At 32.3% G+C, this 22,646-nt stretch overlaps 1 protein-coding gene across 2 annotated transcripts in view; it reads right to left on the bottom strand.

Annotated features, from left to right (window-relative positions):
- The window catches only part of SNTG1 (syntrophin gamma 1), a 786,808-nt gene extending 766,920 nt beyond the window's left edge, over positions 1-19,888 (bottom strand). Inside the window, exon 1 of one of the 2 annotated variants that reach the window (XM_031946419.1) lies at positions 19,784-19,888. The gene's annotated coding sequence lies outside the window, so the exon portion shown is untranslated. The remainder of the gene's footprint in view (positions 1-19,783) is intronic. The other variant, XM_031946418.1, reaches the window with a different exon arrangement.
- Between the last annotated feature and the right edge of the window lie 2,758 nt (positions 19,889-22,646).

Raw genomic sequence — 22,646 nt, forward strand, 5'->3', positions numbered from 1 at the left:
TGGTTTGCTATTTCCTTCCCCAGCTCATTTTACAGATAAAGAAATTGAGACAAACAGGATTAAGTGACTTGCTCAAGGTCAAGAATGGTTTGGTGAACATGATGACTAATTAATCTGGTTCTATTAGTACTATAGGGTGCTTCACTGTATCAAGATGTTCTACAGGTCTTTGGCTGATAATTAACCTTCAGGGCATCAAAAAGTGTTTTGGATTATTACTATCAGCATAGAACTGAATTTTATCTGCTTTCTTACTGAGCCAAGAATCCTGCATTTCTCTAAGTTTCACTTGCACCATCCTTTTGATGCAATTAATGTTGCCTTCTTAGAGAGGGATTTGCTGTTTTTTGGGTATACCCTGTTAAGTTCTCATTCTTCATTCAGAACCTTCTGAATTTCCCCATCATTTTGTTGCTGTTTGAAAGTGTTCTGATCCAGAAGAAAAAATGAAATGATACACACCAAATCTCTGAAAGCTACCTACTTTTGTTCTGCTTCATAGTTGCCAAGTGTATGTTGGCTCAACTTTCCCTCCTAATTAGTGCAAATTGTTATGGCTTTGAGAAGTAACCTATTGACATTAATTTTTCTGGTAGGAGAAGCTAAATGGTGCAATGGTTAGAGTACCAGCACTAGAGTCAGAAGGGCCTGAATTCAAATCTGGTCTCAGACACTTAACACTTTCTAGCTGTGTGACACTGGCAAGTTACTTAACCCCAGTTGCCTCAGGAAAAAAAAAATCTTCTGGTAAAATTTTTTTGCTTGAATGTTAATACTTAGCTTTGAAAAGATAAGTGCATAATTAGTCTAGCACTCTGTACCACATATTGCCTTTGTCACTCTCACATCTGTTTGTCACTTTTCCTTACAATCACATAGTCTATTAAATATCATTGTTTTTTGCATGGGTATATTTATAACATTTTATTATGTTTAGATAAGTGGAAGATATTATTAATGAAGAGACCATAATGAGAAGCATAAGCCTTCAATAGTGACTATTGCAGTTGCTGTTTCCAACTCCATTCCTCTCAAGAACTCTGCTATGTATAAAATTTGAGGCTACTCTAGCATTAAATTCATCCAGAATTTTAAGCTTTGTCTTCTTTTGATCTCCAGGTCTTCAGAAAATTTTTCTTTGAGCTCATCAGGGCTTGTCATGGTGGGGGTACAGGCACTGCTGATGGTGATGTGGCATTACATTGATATGGGCCTGCCATTCCCTCCTTTTAGAAGCTTGTTGATTAGATGAGTTTTTTATTGCAAAACTTACACAAGCTTCATGGTGCTCCCCTTCCACGTGTCCACTACAGAAAAATAGATATCCAGCTCTGCCTTTAGTAAGCTGGCCTTCTTTTGCCATCCTTGTTTCACTCAAGGGTGCTGATACCTTGTGAGTTTTGTCATGATAAGAATTGATCATCTTGCAGATAATCTTGATTTCATGTTGTCTATTAGTGTGTGCATATTTCATGTTTTAAAGGTTAGTGGAATCATCTTTGCAGATATTTTTGTACATTTTGTGTATATGTGCTACATTCATGAAGTGGGATCCCTGTCTGCTGTGGTAATTAGGCCAGGATTGGAAAAGCAATTTTTAGCACCTTTTCTAGCTCCTTCCTCACAACAAAAGATGAGCAGTGTGATCCTTAAAAGGCTTCTTAGATACCCAGGGAACTGCCAAATACCAATCCTACTTCTTATGCCCTGGGATGCCTTTGTACAGGTTTGTGACTATACTTCCCAGTGTATCTGCTCTTGCTGCCCATTAATTTGCCTATTAGCACAGGACTTTGAGATAGGTAGAAATGGTTAAATGGCATAGGTGATATTTTCTAATCCTTATGTAAACTGGATTTAAGTGATGTAGAATTGTGCAGACATTGACCTGTCTGACTTCCAGATCCATCAATTCTCAGTGGCTAGACTGGGTCAAGATGACTGATGATGACTCAAGATGCAGTGGATGGCCTTGGTGTCTGATGTATAACCAAGTTTTAATAATTCCATAATTCCCTCTTCAGCTGCCTTCATGTTCATGGGAATAAATTGTTCTCAATTGGCCATTCAAACAGGGAAAGTCTTCACACGTATGCGGTATACACGCCCCTAACTCACCAACAGGTTTGAAATTACTTGGTCACTCTCAGTCTGATTTAGCCTGTAATGTTCTGCTTAGCCCTTAACAAAGTTTCCTTCTTGTGTATTTTTGTACTTACCCTAATTCTGGGTCACTAAGACTTTTCCACTGAAGTCAGGATCATGTCAGTATGGACTGCTGAATATAAATCCTTAACCCCATGTTGGGCACCAAAATTTAATGTTCTGGTTAGCTTTCTGGAGGTGTTTGGACTAGCCTTCATATCAGCAGAGTAATCACCATGAGAATAGCTAGAAATAAAGTCCAAATTCTTTATTAACTCCTTCACAGTCTGTCTCCTTCACTTGGGGCCTGACTAGCTTTCTGGAGGCCCTTCAGATGGGACTTGTTTCCAGTGGAGAAATGAAAGAAAGCCACCAGAAGCCTGATCAAAGATGAAATGTCTCTCTTGTCCAGTCCTTGTTGGTTCTTATATACTGTGTTATAATTACATAAATATAGGTGTCAATCTTGTAGAATAAATGTCAGTCTTGTAGAACTATATTAAATACTAAGTACATGTACTGAACTAGAGAACTATTAATCACCATGCTAAACTAAGTAACCATTGTCTTATCAATTCCACTGAGTTAACACCTTCTTTCAAGTATCCTGCTCCAGAGTTCTGGCTCTCTAGGTTAGCCCATCTGCCAAAATAGTTTAGCAAAGTAAACTGCTATCTCCTGTGCATTCTGTATACCAAGGGTGAAAATCATCTTTGAAAAGGCTAACTAACACCTCTCACAAAAGAGGTACGAAATTTCCCAGAATACACCCTACATAGAGCGAATAATGTCTCTAAGTTTAGATTTGAGCTCAGAAAGATATCTGCCTCTAAAACCAGTACTTTATCTACTATACCACTTTGTTGCATTATAAAATAGAAAAATAGCTCTTCTAGAACTACATCAATATATTAAAAGAATATGTATTTTGACTTTATTCACCTGTAAAACATACAAATCTTGGTTCACATCCAATGTGGACTAAGAGTCTGGTAATTTTTTAAAATTTTGTCAATAGTGTTGGATACAAACAAATATTTATTCATTTATTTTGAGTTGGGTAGAGCACAGAATTTTGTCTCAAACAAAGTAAAATATTTTTGCCTCTTCTCAACCAATACAAAAATAGATAATGTATTTTTAATTAAGTCTGGAGAAGCACCAAAACAGAAATACATAATTCTTGAAAAATATCATAATAAAAAATTGTTAGCTATTCTGTCACAAGAAGATACTTTCCTTATGATTTACATTTCATTTATATTGCAATATTTTTACCTCTATTATCCCTACCCTTGTCTACCTGAGAGATTGTTCCCAAGGGGGAATAATGACATTCTCTAATCCAACTTGCATTAAGCATAAGAATTCTGTTCATGGGGTGGGGGTATGGAGTCTACTAGTAAAATTGATAAACAGTTCACAGGTTTCTATAGTTTGAATTTTCTACAAGTTAAAGTGGATATGATTTAGTTTTGGCTATTAAGTTTTTGGAAAGGAAGTTTGTAGAGCACATGCTGAACTCTACCCCTAGGTCCTAGAGTAGCTTATGAACATTTCTAAGATAAACACTTTCTAAAATTATTAAAATAAATACATTTAGACTTTCTGGATTCATAGAAGGAATGCTTGTCCCAAAAACTATTCCTTGAATCCAGATAACCAAGTTGAATATTAGTATTATTAGACTTTCTGGGTCCACAAGAAGGAACACTTGCCTCTTAACTATTCTTTGAACTCAGGCAACAAATTGTTGTTTTCTATTTTTAACAGATCCTGTGTCTAAGCTACTGTCTGAGAAAATATTCTGTTTTATCAGCCTTAGTATTCCTAATATGACACAGAGTCAAAATTATGACATATAAACTTTGTCCCTCCTGACCCTAATTGCCAATTAGTTTCCTATACTATTTTGCCTGCCCTTCCTTTAGTGACATAAGGCTTTAACTTAAAAGATAATTCTGTGAGTATTCTCACTAAGATTCAGAACCAAAATTTTAGCAAAGACGGCCTTGAAAATCAAATTATAGTATATATTGATGAAAATTAAGACAAAAAGATTTTCACCATTTTATGTGTGAGATGATGTTTTTCTGAACTCACTAAAATTATTGGACTGTTTGAATTAAAAGTGAATGGTAAAGTAAAAGTTAATATGCTAGATCTAGAATCAGTAGGTCTGGTTTGATTTCCCCTGCTTGAAACTTGGTGGCTCTTTAGTATTAGATAAATTGATGAGGTCCTGAATGGTGGGTATGGAGAGAAGAGAGAAACTGGAGAATTGAAGGATATTTTTCCTGCAGAAGTCAGGGAAAAAGTTCTGATAGAGATCATTTTAGCTCCATGGTTTCACCCTGTGTAGAGAACTCCAGTCAGAAACTCAAGCTATGTGAAGTTCTTGAGGTCCACCTTCTGTGGAGATCCTGGACAACTCAGCTATGTTCTGTCAGAAGTCCCAGGCATGTCCCTAAGGTTAAATTTCTCCTTTGTCTATAGCTCAGCTCATCAGTGCTGCTCTGTTTTGGATCAGTCTGCCAATCTGGGACTGACTCATAATTGTGAATGTTTCCTTGGCCATTTACTAACTTGCTACATAGTCATGTTTACAGAGGAGACATTCATTTTCATGTCTTCATTTTTATTTCCTTTTCATCAATGTCTTTTTCTTATATTTCCAGTAGCCCATTCAATATCTCTATTTGCAGGTAGTATCAGGAACTATAATGCAATATTATCCAATAAAATGTTCTTTTCAATGAAATGGTTCTCCTCTCTATTTCTATGAAAGCTATCACTTTTTTTTTATTTCTCCACCTTTCAAAATGTCATGGTTATACTTGCTAGCTTCCTCTCTGATTGCAGACAAGAGATTTAATTTCTCAGGTTCCTCACTTATAAAATGAAAGGATTATAATAGAGAATTGTCTATTGTCCCATATAGATTTAAATAATATGATCTCTTAACATAACCATGAAGGAGCATGTAGTTATGAATCCCGGTAACCAAAGTGTTACTAGTTGCCATTCATCCCACAATCTCTACCTGTGTCTTTTGATAATCTAACATACTTCAGGTATGTCCAAGGTATTTGTCAGCTAATTAAATTGGCTATCCTGTGCCCCTATCTCACCATGTTCTCCTTCCTTTCCTGAGCAATTTGTCAAACATTCTCAAGCTATTATTAGTAATTATTATCTTTGTAAGCAGCTAAATGGGAATAAGTAAATAGTAATAATTTTGTTTTCTTCTTTTTTACATTCAACAAAGACTGCATTCTTTTTAGTCCCTGGGAACAAATTTTTACGAAGGAAGAATTCCTATCTAAACTATGATTCATTTAATCTCTTGTTTCCCTCTTCCCTCTCCTTTTCTGCCTCTGTGATGAAGCTACTCATAATCATCTTAAAGTAGAAGTTAAGCTCACATAGTAATGCCAAAGGTTATGAATGTAAAACTGATAGCAGCAAATAGAAGTTGCCATTTGGTATTACTGTATCCTCCAAATCTGTTTTGTTTAGTCTTCAAAAGACATACATACAGGGACACATATTCTTCATAGTGGTTTTCCACAACCTTTTGAAAAAATAAGAGATCATACCTAATTCTCTCAGTTTTAGAAATGATAAAAATTAGATTCAAAAAGGCTAAATGACTTGTCTGATGTCAAAATTAGCTCCTCGTTTTTGTTTTTGTTTTTGTTTTTTAAATTTTCCAGAATGTTTCTAGGATTTGATTCCATTTGTCCATTCCTACTGTCATTATCTCAAATATATGAATATACTTTACATAGCTATACGGATTTTTAAGTCACATTAATCTAGGTCAAAACGTCCTAATATTACAACACAGTAACAACTTAATAATTGTCTAGCATTTAATTTTTCTTTCTAAATTATCTTTCATACCACTGCCATACTAATCTCCATGACACAGCATTGCTTCTCTTATCATTTCACTACTTAAAAATAAAAATAAAACTTAAAATGCTTTAGAACTCAGTATTCTATCAAGTCTAAATTTTCTACATAACTAACTTTACAGGCCCTCCATATTTGTATTTTACCTACCCATAGTTATGAACCATATGCTTTAATCCAGTTATTCTCTTATAAATCAAGGGTAAGACTTAAATCCAATTCTTCTTGAAACCAAGGTCAATCTTTTTTCACCAATTCTTGGTAGTATATTACTAAGTAGTATCAGTTATAATGAAATAAGTATTCATTGTATTTAATATAGCTATTAACTAATCAACTACTACTACCAAGTTTGCCTTTGGAAATTATAAGATTTCCAAAAGACTTTGCCTAAGGAATATCCATTATGTACTACCTTCTCCCAAAGAAGTAGTTCTTCAAAATTTGAGAATATATGTTGTTGTCCTAAAACTAAAATAATTCTTGAGTCCATCCCACAACATTAAGGAGCTTATCTTTAATAAGCAACTACATTATTCAGTTTTTTCCTGGATTCAGGCAAGCCCTGATTTTGAATCCAGCTTTAAATACTTATTATGTGACTGAGCAAATCAGTAAAATTCTTCTTGCCCGTTTCATGCAATGGCAATAAAACAATATAAAATGTGAATGAGTAGGCCATAATCTATTATAAACAAGAAATTTTGAAGGTCTTTGATCACCTATGTGATCAAAAAAAAGGAGATGGATTACTCACAAAATAAAAGTGGAGAACAGCCTAAAGATAGTTTGTTATGCTAGACTTGAATTCTCACTATGTAAAGAAAATGAGAAAAAAATCTCTATTATTTTAATGACACTCCTATGCCATGCAAATTGCAAAGTTCATTCAGAAGGGGGAGGCATGAATGACTTTACAAAAGGACAAGAATGAATTATGTAGGATAAGAGGGTCAAGATGAGTTGATAAATTGTAATAAACACTGAGAGAATATCTGCAGTGATAAGTTCATAGGTACAGAAAACTATGAAAGTACTGAAGTTTTCTAATGCACTCTAAGAAGATAAGGAACATAAATTCTTAAATTTAAGAACTGTACCTGTGAGAACATTAGGATTCTATTTTCAATTATGCTATAAATTAGTTTTGTGAACTTGGATAAGTCACAACTGTTTGGATTCCAGTTTCTTGTCATTTGTTGATTTGGCACATATATATACTGAGAGGCACAGTGGACTTACCAAGAAAACTGAGGTTCAGATTTGTTTAGATACCTGTGAAACAATTCAGACAATATACTTGTTTAGCTTTAAAAAAAAGCATTTACTAAAATAGTATTGCAAGAAGAGAGCTATTAAACATTCTCTCCATTTTCGACACAGTAAGACTGGGCTTACTCTTGCACACAAAAATACAAATTTATAGTATATTCATTTGTGACATATACATATGGGCAATATGTAGTGAACTTTGATATCTCTGGTACTGAAATCCCTGATATCTTTTCTCTTCTTATGGACTCTTCACACTGCTTTCTTATTAGGTTCCTAATTGACATGGGTAATTTCCCCTTGGATCCATTCATGGCTCTCTTCTCTGAAGTCAGAAATCATCTTGAAACTTTCTGGCTTGGAATTCAACAGTTTCTCTAAGTGTGTTTTCTGGAAAGTGTATATATTCCTGTCTCCTGAAATACCCCACTAAATACCATGTCTTCTACTGAATGTATAGATATGATACAAAACAGAATGGTCCCTAGGTGAAAGGAGGTGAATCCTCAGAATGGGGGATGAACAGAGGAAAAAAATTGTTCCTCTGCATTAGTGGGCTCTGGCAGGGTTTCAGATGTCGCACTTAACATACCTGCTCCTTGCTTAACTTTCAAAATATGTTGTCACTTGAATTGTGATCAAACGTTTACCAATCAATATCCAAGTTTCCCCTCTAATTCTGAGGGAAAATTCCCTCACCTCTTATAAGAAATAAAAGGATGTTAAAATGTCTACATTTAATTGGTATGTTAATATCACATTCTCTCTGATATTTGCCTCTTAATTTTCTCTAATGACATAAAAAGAACCTAGGGAGGACCAAATTATATCTATCCCTGCCATACACCTCCCCTATAAGTATACATCTCTATCTCTGTATCTTTTTAGAGATAGAGATATATGTACACATGTCTTAGTATATATATATATATATATATATATATATATATGTACATACATATATAATATACATATGTATGTTCAATTTATATATGCATATCTAGATAGATAGATATACATACACATATATAAACACACATGTAAACATCTAGATACACATATATACATACACAGAGCTCCTTAGTTTATATGTGTGTATATAGATATATATAACCATATATGTTTGTGTATGTGTGTGTATCTCTATGTGTGTATATCCCCTGAGCCTTACAAACAACTGTATAAGGAAGATGTTGTCTGTATTACTGTCTCTACCATAAAGATGGGAAAACTAAGGGCTCAGGGAGCTTAATTAACTTACATCTGGTCACCTAGCTAGTAAAAGTAAAAGAGACTATGTACGAACTCATCTTTCTGGGTCTTAATATACCATAGACTACCCCATGTCCTATTGCCTCTATAAAGATTTGTATGAAAGAGGGTTAGAGAATTTAAATTCAATGAACCACGGAAGATTGGGACATCAGCATTAATGTAAGATCCCTAGGAAATCTCCTCTAGAGGGGAATCAAATATTATGATTTCTTAATATTTCTCATGAAGTGAAATCGATTTTTTCCTATACTCCCGATAATATTATTTGCCTTAGCATTAGACTTATTTACCCGAAGTTATAAACTTTTTACTTTATTTCAGCTGCATGATAATCAATAATTCTGCTGTGCATAGCTTCTAAAGTGAACAAATTCTATCCTGATCACATTTCAACAACTTTTATTACATTTCAAACATGTCACATGTCCCGCAAAATTTCTACTTCAGTGACTATAAAGAGGCTAAGTAAAATTTGCGTCCTGTCTATGAATACAATAAATATTCTGTACTTTCCCTTTCCAGCGTTAAGGTCTATACTAAAATTAATGAAAACATTAGTTTTCATACTTTCATGATGATTTGCACACACAAATAAAAATACATATTTTTTTTAATGTTTAAAATATATCACTGTTGGTAATGAGAATCACATTGTAGAAGTGCCTTCATTTTTCTCATTTCCATCCAACAATTATTTATTAAGAATCTATTATTTGAAAACTTCTGTGTTATAAAGAAATATATAAGAGTAAGACATAATCCTATTTATAAGGCAGCATACAGGTATGGAAATAGTATAATAAAAATAGAATATAAAATGTATGCACTACAAAGTGCTGTCATTCTTTGGAGTCCTGGGAAATCACATCACATCAGTAGAAAATAGGGAAACTTCATCAAGGAAATTGTATTTAAGCTGATCTTTAAAGGAAGAATAGCATTTTGATACATGGATAAGAAATTATAGTAGGGAGGAATGGTACATGTAGGAGAAGTAGACAAAAGTAACCTCATCAAATGAACCCCAGAGTCTGACTTCCATAAATTTCCTAAGTTTGCCAATTTTATTGAGTCTCCTCAATTCTTTCACTTCAACATCATTTACTAACCTCCCATTTTTTTTTTTTTTGCATGAGACATAGACCCTTGCCTGCTTAAAAATAGGACTGCTTATACCCCTTAAAATCTTTTTTAAATACCATCACATGGAAGTGAATATACCCACATACTTTGTCTATGTATACTTCTAATTGCCCTAATAAAATATACAGATCCCAAGAGTTATAAAAATCATCTTCTCATGTAGAAATATCAACAGTTTAATCTTTAAATACAATGTTTTTTTTTCCTCTTCTTTCTGCTTTACTTTTTTTATGCTTCCCTTGACTTTTCTATTTGTGGATTTAATTTTTTGTTTAGCTCTACTCTTTTCAAAAAAATAAATTATTGAAAGTCCCCAACTTAATTGAAGATTCATCTCCTCACCTGAAAGATGATGCTTAGTTTGATTGAGTAGTTGATTCTTTGGATGTAATCCCAAATCCTTTGTCTTTGAGAATATGGTATTCCAGGACCTCTGATCCTTTATCTGTCTAATTTCTTTTATCTATTCCTTTTATTTATTTTTAAAAATCTGATCATCTTTCTTTATTTTCCATTTGACATAAAGTGATCCAATATTTCATTTTACACACACACACACACACACACACACACACACACATACACACTACTCATATACTTATTGTACTTATATACATATATCGATAAATATAGATATAGATATGTGCGTATACATATGCACATGCATATAGATACAGACATAGACATAGATAATCTGTTATCAGGTTAATTCTGAAAAGAGGTGATAGAATTTTTATCATTGTTAGTTACATAACACTTTACCAAAGGGCTTTGTCCTTTAAACAATGGCAACATAATTGAGGATTTCTATATTTTGAGCTTTTGTTATCTTCATTTCTACATGATATTGAACAATTCATTTTACTTTTCACTTGAAAAATGAGAAATTTGGACATTATAAAAATGGTAGTCTTCCTCATTTTTTTTGTTTAATTTTTTTTTATACATTAGTACATGAATCATGTTGGGACAGAACAATTGAGAAAAAAGGAAAAACTATGGGAGAGAGAAAAAAAAAACAGAAAAAAAGAAGTAAACATAGCATGTGTTGATTTACATTCAGTCTCCACAGTTCTTTTTCTAAATGCAGATGACATTTTTCTCCAAAGTCTATTAGGATTGTTTTGGATTACTGAACCACCCAGAAGAGCCAAGTGTTTCTTTTTTTTTTTATTTGTTTGTTTGTTTGTTTAATAGTTAACAAAATAAGATTTATTTAGCTATGGTGTGAATTGAACATTATGATAAGGAAAAGAATCTAGGATATAGCCTTAATTCAACTAAGTGCAGCATTCCTGTACCAAAATTGGCCATGATACTGGTCTGTGAATATAAACCAAAAGTCCCTTGGGTCCTGATTGATTTTGTGCTCACATCACTATGAAGATACATCAGTGGTCTGAGACCCAGTGTCCTGAGTCAATTAAAAATGAGGACAACTTCAATACCTTTTAATATTAACTAGCTATGGATAGGGCCTTAGTATATTGTGCTCATGATAGTCTACCCCTTAGTAATAGTTCTTAAAGATGAAGAACCAAGTGTTTCACAGTTGAATATTCTTGCTGTTATTGTGTACAATGTTTTCCTGGTTCTGCTTGTTTAGCTTAGCATCAGTTTGTTTAAATCTTTTCAGATCTTTCCAAAAGCAGTTTGTTAAATTTTCTATAGAACAATAATACTCCATTATCTTCTCAAAGGGTATGCACAGTTTGATAGCTCTTTAAACATAATTCCAAATTGCTCTCTAGAATTGTTGGATCATTTAACAATTCCACCAACAATGCATTAGTGTTCCAGTTTTCTCACATCCTCTCCATCATGTCATCTTTTCCTTTCATTTGATGTGAGGTGGTTTTTCAGAGTTGTTTTAATTTGCATTTCTCTGATCAATAGGGATTTAGATGGCTTTACTTTCATCATCTGAAAATTTTCTGTTCATATCCTTTTAACATTGATCAGTTGGAGATCCTGGCTATTCCTGACTTTGACTCCTTGATACTTGAATTGTTTTTACTTATTTCTTCATAGAGTTTTATTGTCTTTGTTTTTCTGAAGCTTGTATCATTTTTTTCCCTTGACTTTATAATTCTGTAGTTTTGTAACAATATTTCTTGGAGTTTTCCCTTTGGAATGTTTTTCAGATGGTCAGTAGATTCTTTCAATGACTATTTTGTCCTCTGCTTCTAGGCTGTCTATGTAGTTTTCTTTGATAATTTCTTAAAGAATTCTGCCCAGGCTCTTTTTTTTTTTTTTTTTTTTTGGTTGTGACTTTCAGGTAGTGCAGTTGTTTTTTCCAATGAGGGATTTTACATTTTCTTTTATTTTTTCATTCTTTATAGTTATTTTATTGATTTTTAATGTGTCATAGGGTCAGTTGTTTCCATTTGCTAAGTTCTACTTTGTAATATATTATTTTTTTTCATTTAGTTTTTGTGTCTCCTTTTACATTTGACTATTTCTAATTGTAAAGTGTTGTTTTCTTCAGAAGATTCTCCACACACCACATTTGACCAATTGTATTTTTTTAATAGCCTTTTATTTACAGGATATATGCATGGGTAACTTTACAGCATTAACAATTGCCAAACCTCTTGTTCCAATTTTTCACCTTTTACCCCCCCAACCCCTCCCTAGATGGCAGGATGACCAGTAGATGTTAAATATATTAAAATATAAATTAGATACACAATAAGTATACATAACCAAAGCGTTATTTTGCTGTACAAAAGAATCAGACTCTGAAATATTGTACAATTAGCTTGTGAAGGAAATCAAAATGCAGGTGTGCATAAATATAGGGATTGGGAATTCAATGTAATGGTTTTAGTCATCTCCAGAGTTCTTTTTCTGGGCATAGCTGGTTCAGTTCATTACTGCTCCTTTGGAAATGATTTGGTTGATCTCGTTGCTGAGGATGGCCTGGTCCATCAGAACTGGTCATCATATAGTATTGTTGTTGAAGTATATAATGATCTCCTGGTCCTGCTCATTTCACTCAGCATCAGTTCATGTAAGTCTCTCCAGGCCTTTCTGAAATCATCCTGTTGGTCATTTCTTACAGAACAATAATATTCCATAATATTCATATACCATAATTTATTCAGCCATTCTCCAACTGATGGACATCCATTCAGTTTCCAGTTTTAGCCACTACAAAAGGGCTGCCACAAACATTCGTGCACATACAGGTCCCTTTCCCTTCTTTATAATCTCTTTGGGATATAATCCCAGTAGTAACACTGCTGGATCAAAGGGTATGCACAGTTTGATAACTTTTTGAGCATAGTTCCAAACTACTCTCCAAAATGGTTGGATTCGTTCACAACTCCACCAACAATGCATCAATGTCCCAGTTTTTCCGCATCCCCTCCAACAATCATCATTATCTTTTCCTGTCATCTTAGCCAATCTGACAGGTGTGTAGTGGTATCTTAGAGTTGTTTTAATTTGCATTTCTCTGATTAATAATGACTTGGAGCATCTTTTCATATGACTAGAAATAGTTTCAATTTCTTCATCTGAGAATTGTCTGTTCATGTCCTTTGACCATTTTCAATTGGAGAATGGCTTGATTTTTATAAATTAGAGTTAATTCTCTATATATTTTGGAAATGAGGCCTTTATCAGAACCTTTGACTGTAAAAATATTTTCCCAGTTTATTGCTTCCTTCTAATCTTGTCTGCATTAGTTTTGTTTGTACAAAAACTTTTCAGTTTGTATAATCGAAATTTTCTATTTTGTGATCAGTAATGATCTCTAGTTCTGCTTTGGTCATAAAGACCTTCCCTTCCACAGGTCTGAGAGGTAAACTATCCTGTGTTCCTCTAATTTATTAATAATTTCATTCTTTATGCCTAGGTCATGAACCCATTTTGACCTTATCTTGGTGTATGGCGTTAAGTATGGATCAATGCCTAGTTTCTGCCATATTAATTTCCAATTTTCCCAGCAATTTTATCAAACAGTAAGTTCTTATCCCAAAAGCTGGGATCTTTGGGTTTGTCAAAGACTAAGTTGCTATATTTGTTGACTGTTTTATCCCTTGAACCTAATCTATTCCACTGATCAACTAATCTATTCCTTAGCCAATACCAAATAGTTTTGGTAACTGCTGCTCTATAATATAATTTTAGATCTGGTACAACTAAGCCACCTTCATTTGATTTTTTTTCATTAATTCCCTTGAAATTCTTGACCTTTTGTTTTTCCATATGAACTTTGTTGTTATTTTTCTAGGTCATTAAAATAGTTTTTCGGGAGTCTGATTGGTATAGCGCTAAATAAATAGATTAGTTTAGGTAATATTGTCATTTTTATTATATTTGCTTGCCCTATCCAAGAGCATTTAATATTTTTCCAATTGGTTAGATCAGACTTAATTTGTGTGAAAAATGGTCTGTAATTTTGCTCATAAAGTTTCTGATTTTCCCTTGGCAGATAGATTCCTAAATATTTTATATTATCAGTAGTTACTTTAAATGGAATTTCTCTTTGTAACTCTGACTGTTGGATTTTGTTAGTGATATATAAGAATGCTGATGACTTATGTGGGTTTATTTTATAACCAGCAACTTTGCTACTCTTTGTAACTCTGACTGTTGGATTTTGTTAGTGATATATAAGAATGCTGATGACTTATGTGGGTTTATTTTATAACCAGCAACTTTGCTAAAGTTGTGGATTATTTCTAATAACTTTTTAGCAGAATCTCTGGGGTTCTCTAAGTATACCATCATGTCATCGGCAAAGAGTGATAATTTGGTTTCCTCATTGCCTATTCTTATTCCTTTAATCTCTTTCTCAGCTCTTATTGCTAAAGCTAGTGTTTCTAATACAATATTAAATAGTAACGGTGATAGTGGGCAACCTTGTTTCACTCCAGATCTTATTGGGAATGGTTGCAGTTTGTCTCCATTACATATGATGCTTACTGATGGTTTTAAATAGATGCTGCTGATTATTTTAAGGAAAAGTCCATTTATTCCTATACTCTCAAGTGTTTTTAATAGGAATGGATGTTGGATTTTATCAAATGCTTTTTCTGCATCTATTGAGATGATCATATGGTTTTTGTTAATTTGGTTATTAACATGGCCAATTATATTGATAGTTTTCCTAATATTCAATTGTATTTTTAAGGAATCTTTTAAGTCACTTTTCCCTTCTTTATGCAAGCTGTTGACTCTTTCTTGCATACTTCTTGTTTATTTTCCTAATTTTCTTTTACTCCCTTATTTGATTTTTAAAATCCTTTATGAACTCCTCCAAGAAGTCTCTTTGGCTCTTTCTTTCTTTCTTTCTTTTTTTCCTTTCTTTCTTTCTTCTTCCCCCAATTTGATACCTTTTAATGTTGATGCTCCTGGGGCACAGGAATCATTTTCCCAAGCTTCTTGTGTGGCTTTAAGCTTTGGCTTTGAGCCCAGGGGCCCTTTGTTTTTGGTGATTTGCTCACAGTGCTGGGAGCAGACTGATATAGGTCCACATGTTGTTGCCTGGTTACCTAGACTGGGAATTTTCCTTCTCTGGGACTGGATGTTGCCCCACTGGTATGCTCTGCTACTGTTTGAGTCAGAATCAAGACTCTTTCTTGGTTGTTGATTTCTGCCATGATTCAGACTCTCCACTGGTTTTTCTGAATACTGTTTGATCTAGACTTTCACTCCAATGAGATGGACTTTTCTTGAAGTTCTTCTAACCTATCTTTGCGATAGAAAATTGTTTCCTTTCCATTCTTTGTAGGCTCTATCCTTCCAGAATTTGTTCAGAGACTTGTAATGTGATTTTCAAGAGAATCTGGGAAAGTTCAAGCAGCTTTCTGGATTCACACTGCATTTTGACTCCACCCCCAGAAATAGATATATATTTACAAAAATATATATATAAATTTCACATAATATCAGAAATGCAAAAACAATTTAAATAACTTCATTTTAGAAAATAAAAGAAATTGAACAGATCATCAATGAACTCCCTAAGGAAAAAAAAAAATTCAAGACTAGAAGAATGGGCAAGTGAATTATACAAAACACTAAAGAATAATTCATTTTAATACTATGCAAACTTTTTAGAAAACTATACAAAGGAAAAGTCTTGCCAAATTACTTTTATGAAACAAATATAGTGCTGATACCCAAACCAGGAAGCGACAGAAAAGGAAAATTATAGACCAATGTTCCTAATGAATATTGAAGCTAACATTTTAAACAAAATATTAGCAAAAAGATTACAGCAACTTATCAGCAAGTTAGTATATTATGACCAAGTGAGATTTATGCCAGGAATATACTGCTGCTTAAATATAAGGAAAAGTATTGAAATAATTGACTATATCAATAACAAAACTAACAGAAATTATATGATAATCTCAATAGATGCAGAAAAATCTTTTGACAAAAAAACAGCAACAATTACTATTAAAAAAAAACACTAGAAGCATAAGAACGAATAGGGTTTTCCTTAAAATGGTAAGTAGCATCTATCTAAAACTATCAGCAAACTAGAACTATCCAGTATGATCATAGGTGAAACAAAGATACCCATTATCACCACTATTATTCAATACAGTACTAGAAATGTTGGCCATAGCAACAAGAAAAGAAAAGAATGAATTAGAGTAGGAAATAAGAAAATAAAACTATCATTCTTTGCAAATCATATGACAGTATACTTAGAGGTATACTTCAAGATACCTAGACAATCACCTAAAAAACTATTTGAAACAATAAACAACTTTACAAAGTTGCAACATATAATATAAAACTCACATAAATCATCAGCTTTTTTATATATTATCAACAAAGTCCAACAACAAGACACAGAAAAGAAATTCCATTTAAAATAACTGTGGTAAAATGAAAATGTTTAGAAGTCTAACTGTAAAGACAAATCCAGGAATTATATGACACAAATATAAAACACTTTTCCCATAAATGAAGTAGTATCTAAATAATTGGAAAAAAATATAAATAGCTCATGGTCAAATTAATATAACTAGTATAATATATAATATAATAAAAATGACAGTTCCACCTAAATTATTTCACTTTTTCAGGGCCATACCAAACTGCTAAAATTATTTTAGAATTAAGAAAAAAAATAACAAAATTCATTTGGAAAAAGAAAAGGTCAAGAATATCTAGGGAATTAATAGGTGGGATAAGAAGTATGTTTTAATAAGTTCTTTTTGGATAGAAGTAGAGGTAGATGATATGGAACTGTGAAAGTTGGCCTAGCCTTTGGGTCCCGTTTTTTTGTTTTTTGTTTTTTTTTGTATCAGCTTAGATCAAGGAGTATGGTAGTGACGTGTTGACCTATTTGTAGATTTGCTTACAGATTTAGTTGGTGGAAAATGTATGTAAAGTACCCTAGCTAGTACCCTCCCTAGGAGGAAATGGAAAGAATGGTGGCATAGAAGTACCAGATCTAAAACTCTATTATAAATAGTATTCATCACAACCATTTGGTACTGATTAAGAATTAGAGTGGTGGGTTAGCAAAATAAGCTAGCTACCTGAGACATAATAGTGAATGACTATTGTAATCCACTGTTTGACAAACTCCAAAACTCCAGATTCTGGGATTAGAACTCAACATTTGACAAAAATTCCTGGGAACAGGGTGTCAAAAACTAGCCATAGACCAATATCCATATGCCATACCAAGATAACATTGAAATAGGTATATGATTGGGTATAAAGGGTGATATTATAAGTGAATTAGGAGGGCAAGAGATAGTTACCTGTTAGATCTTTAAAGAAAGAATGAATTTATGACATACAAGAAAAAGAGAACATTACAAAATGCAAAATAGATAATTTTCATTAAATTAAATTAAAAAGGTTTTGCAGAAATAAAATCAATGCAGCTAAGATTAGAAGGGAAACAGAAAACTGCAAAAACATTTTATAGCTAGTATTTCTGATAAAAGCTTCATTTCTGTAATATGTAAAGAACTAAATCAAATTTATAAAAATATAAGTCATTATCCAGTTGATAAATGTTCAAAGGATATGAACATATGCTTTTTAGATAAAGAAAGTAAAGCCATTTATATTCATAAGAAAAAATGCTCTAAGTCACTATTGATTAGAAAAATGCAAATTAAAGCAACTTTGAAAAACCATTTCATACTTATTAGATGGGGAAAGATGACAGGAAAATATAATAATAAATGTAGGAGGAGATTTGGGAAAACTGGGAAACTAATGCATTGTTGAAGTTGTGAATTTATTGAATTCTGGAGAACAATTTGGAACTATGCCCAAACTCTTCAATCTTGAAAAGCAATTACTTATTCTGTATCCCAAAGAAATCATAAAAGAGGGTAAAGGACTCACTTATGCAAAAATATTTGTAGCTACTCTTTTTGTGGTAGCAGAGAATTAAAAAAAAAGAGTGGATACCCATCATTTGGGGTTTGGATGAATAAATTATGTATATGAAAATAATGGAATATTATTTTTCTATAAATAATGATTGATTTTAGAAAAGGCTGGGAAGATTATATGAACTGATGCTGAGTGATGTAAGCAGAACCAGGATATATATACCCAGTAAAAGCAATATTGTGGGATCAATTGTGATAGACTTGGCCCTTCTCAGTAATTCAGTGATCCAAGAAAATGACAAGAAACTTTGGATGGAAAATGTCATCTGCATCCAGAGACAGAATTATGAAGACTGAATGCAAATCTAACCAAATCATTTTTACTGCTTTTTATCCTCTCACCATTTCCCCCTTTTGTCTTATTTTCTCTACCAATATATATGTACATGCATACATATGTATATGAATAAAAATAAATAAATTAATGAATATACATTTACAAACTTAAAATAAAACAATAAAATAGAAAAAAAAAACAGAAATGGTCCTGCTTCAAGTTGTTGTGACTTTATTTTGCTCTGCAGCAGCCATTTTGCTACAAAAGACTTTTGATAGAATATAAGGCCAGCTGTAACACCTAGTATAGTTCATTCCTTCCTTTTTGCCTCTTATTAATTGAAAAAGAAACAAAAAGAAGAAAGAAGAAGAAGAAAAAGAAGAATAAAAAAGAGAAGAATTAAAATTACTTTAATTTCAAATGGTGTTTATCTTTTGAATATTGTTCTAAAGTTTGTATATAAGGAACCTCTAATACCAGTTTCATTGTAGATGTCATCTATTTTGGTATCTAATCTGGCTAACTAAAATAAATGGCTGCTTGCTTCATTCTTAATTTATTCCTTATTGCTATTTTATAACCCAAACATCAAGAGCTAAGATTGATGAGCACTGACCCTCTTGGGACGCTCCTAAATTCTACTATACATGATTGAAATCATAATTACCATTGAACATATTTCAAAAAAGTAAATAGTATGGTTTGGCTGAAACATAGGATATGTATAAGTAAGTAGCTTGATATAAATTTAGAGAGTATTGCTTGATATTGGCAAATGAAAGCATTTCAATATAAAGTTAAGGAGTTTTAAGTTAATTTTAATAAGTAGGTGATGAGAACTAGGTAAGTGAGTGTCAGAGCTATGCATTGTGAAGACTGATCTAAAAATGTATCCAGGATGAATGGAGAGATGTGAAGATTGCAGGTGGGAAAATATGTTAGCAACTACTTTAAGGCCTGGGGACAATGAGGACCTGATTTTGAGCTGTGATAACATGAATGGGGACAAAAGAAGGGATATATGAATTGTGTTCGCTATTTCAGATTGTGGAAACACAGAAAAAGGCAATTTATTACATGTATCTAGTAAGGAAAAAAGACTCAAAAATAACTCTGAGACATCAGGTTTGGATACATGAAAAATTTCAGATTATTTTTGCTTTATTTTCTTCCCTTTAAGATTTTTGACAGCTCAGCTTTATTTGATTTTGAGAAACCCAAATCCTCTTTTTCAAAGAAGCACTATGGCAAGGTTATCATAATATTATAACACATTAGGTTGCAAAGTATTTTTTTCATTTATCTCAAAACTTCCTTTTATAGAAGAACAAAAATGAAAGCCTGGAGACATGAAATGACTTACCCAGGAGCATGTGCCAGTTAGTGAAAGAGCCAAGAGAAGATGACAGGTTTTCTGACTCCAACTTCAATGCTTAAAAGCAAAACCATACAAAAATTTAAAAACCAAATATGTATTGTGTACATATACATATACATATATTTAAATATCACGTCATTATAGATGGATAATATCTGATTTTGTTATGAGAAGTTTTTGAAAGTAAAACATAGTTCTTTGATATTTATGAAAATGTCAGAGAATCAAAAACAACACACTATTGTTTAGAATTTATGCATTCACATGTAATCATACACAAGTGGAAAAGAATAACTAAGTAAGCATAATGATTAATTTCTCATAAATATATATATAATATATATATACATCACATAATTAATTATATTAAATTACTTATCCTCTAATTTGTGCTTTTCTTAGATTCTTATTAAAGTGTATTTGCAATTCACACTACGAAAATGTCAAGGGAAATTTAGCCTGCTTTGTGATCATATATTTACATTCTGAGAATAATTTATTAAGAAAAAATACTATTTTTTGTTGACTTAAATCTTTTTGATTCAATGTACAGTTTTAGAACAATCAAAAGTAATTATAAGGAACTAAGGAACTATACTAAGGGAGACAGATACAAAGACAAAAGGGGGAAGATATAGATATAGATATAGATATATAGAAAGAGAGAGAGAGAGAGAGAGAGAGAGAGAGAGAGAGAGAGAGAGAGAAGTATATATGAGAACCATAAATGAAGTGACTTTTCCAAGGACACATAGGTATCAAATTGAAATGTCAAATCCACATCTTCTGATTAAAAACCTTCAACCCCTTACAAGAAGAAAGACTGGACAACTTCTCTACTTCTCTTGTACTATTTGTAACTTCATGAAGGATAGTACTTCAGCTAGACTGCTGAATTGAGAGTAAGGAAGACATGATTTCAAATATTGCCTCAGACACTGAATAACTCTGTGACTCTGGACAAGTCAAACAATCCCTCTTAAATTCAATTTCCTCATTTGTAAAATGGGATAACAATAGTGCTTATTTCACTGGATGGTTGTGAAATAACAAAGTTTATTTCAGATATCAAGGTACCATATAAGTGCTAATTATTATTGTCATTATTATTATTATTATTATATTTAGTGAGATAACATCTCATTGCTTCTTTAGATCAAAGAATCCATGTCACCTATACTACAATTTTGTTACTTTTCTATGGTTAATCATTAACAAGGACAGTAGATGAAGAATTGACCTCTAAATGAGGAAGACCACTGTTCCCACAGTAATTATAAAATTATGACTGTACACAATATTAAAAAAAAATGTGCTTGAATAAGATGCTATGCATCAAATGAAACTAAAAAAGCAGGTGTTGAAATCATGCAATACAGCAAAACAAAACATTTAAATCATACAAAAGATAAATAATGAAACTAAAGTGTGTTGAAAGGAATAATAGGCAATCCGATATCACTATCAAATGCATAGATTCTAAATTAACATCTAAATTCATAAAGGAAATATTAATTGAAATATAAGAAGACAAAAGCCATAAAATAAAAGTGACAAGAGATTTCAATGTCCCTCTTAGTTTTAAATAAATAAGAGAAAGATTGGGAATCCAAGAGATCCATAGTGAGAACACCAAAAATCATACTCAAGGTCAATAACGATCCTGCCACAAAACCATAGTTCAGAAATTAAAGTTCAAAAATTCAAATAACCAAGAAGATACCAAATATCACCATCATCATCATCATTATCATCATCATCAAGATGTAAATATGCTGGAACTTTCAGATCAGAGATCTGAGTAACTTCATAACAATTATAGAGACTCCAAGAGGGAAAAAATTGTTACCCAAAGATTATGGAATATTCATAATAAATTAAGCAAAAGATAAAAATAAAATAAAACTTTTAGAGGAAGGAATTGAAAGAAAAAATAGCTCAGAAAAAAGTGGTAATACTTTGCAAAGTAACAGGCTCTGAAAATCACAATAAATCAAATTGAAATCAATAATGCCATGAGGTAGCAAGGAATAATAAAATAAATTTAAAAGATTCAAAAAGTAGAAGAAAATATAAACTGTGTAATATACATATGTGTGTATGTTTATATACTCACATTCATATACATATATACACAAATATATACACACATTAAATAGGCCACAAGATAATTTAAGAGAGATTGAACTCAATAAAAATCATGATTAAAAAAAAATCCAAGGTAATATAGTTCAAGAAATTATACATTTAAAAAAAAAAAAAGTCCTGGGGTGGGGGCAAAGTATTCATAAAGGAGTTAACATGCCAGGAAATTACAGTCTACATTAAAAAGATCAGATAGCTTTTAAATGTAAAGATATTTTAGAATATAGTATTCCAAAAGGTAATACATTGTTTTAAAATTAATAATTTTCTCCTGTAAAACTGAGATTAACTTTTAGCGAGAATATCAGAGAAAAATATAAATACTAGGTCTAGTATACACAGCTGGGTGATGCAGCGATAGAACACCAGCCCTGAAGTCATCTGAGTTCAAATCTGGTCTCAGACAATTAACACTTCCTAGCTATGTGACCCTGGGCAAGTCACTTAACCCCAATTGCCTCAGAAAAAAAGAAAGAAAGAAAAGAAACCCAGAGATGTATAGAAACTTATATGATGAGTTAGTGTTATGATTCAATAAGAAGAAAAATATTTTGCCTTCATAACTTTGATATCTTCAAATGATAAGTTAAATACAAATAACTGAGGAACTGGGTTTCAATTGGGTCTGTATGACAGTCTTGAGAGAAGAAGCAGAAAGGATGTTTAAAGGAATATATTAATAAAGAAAGAAGAGAGTAGGAAT

This window comes from Sarcophilus harrisii, chromosome 1 (assembly GCF_902635505.1).
Source record: "Sarcophilus harrisii chromosome 1, mSarHar1.11, whole genome shotgun sequence".
NCBI lineage: Eukaryota > Metazoa > Chordata > Mammalia > Dasyuromorphia > Dasyuridae > Sarcophilus > Sarcophilus harrisii.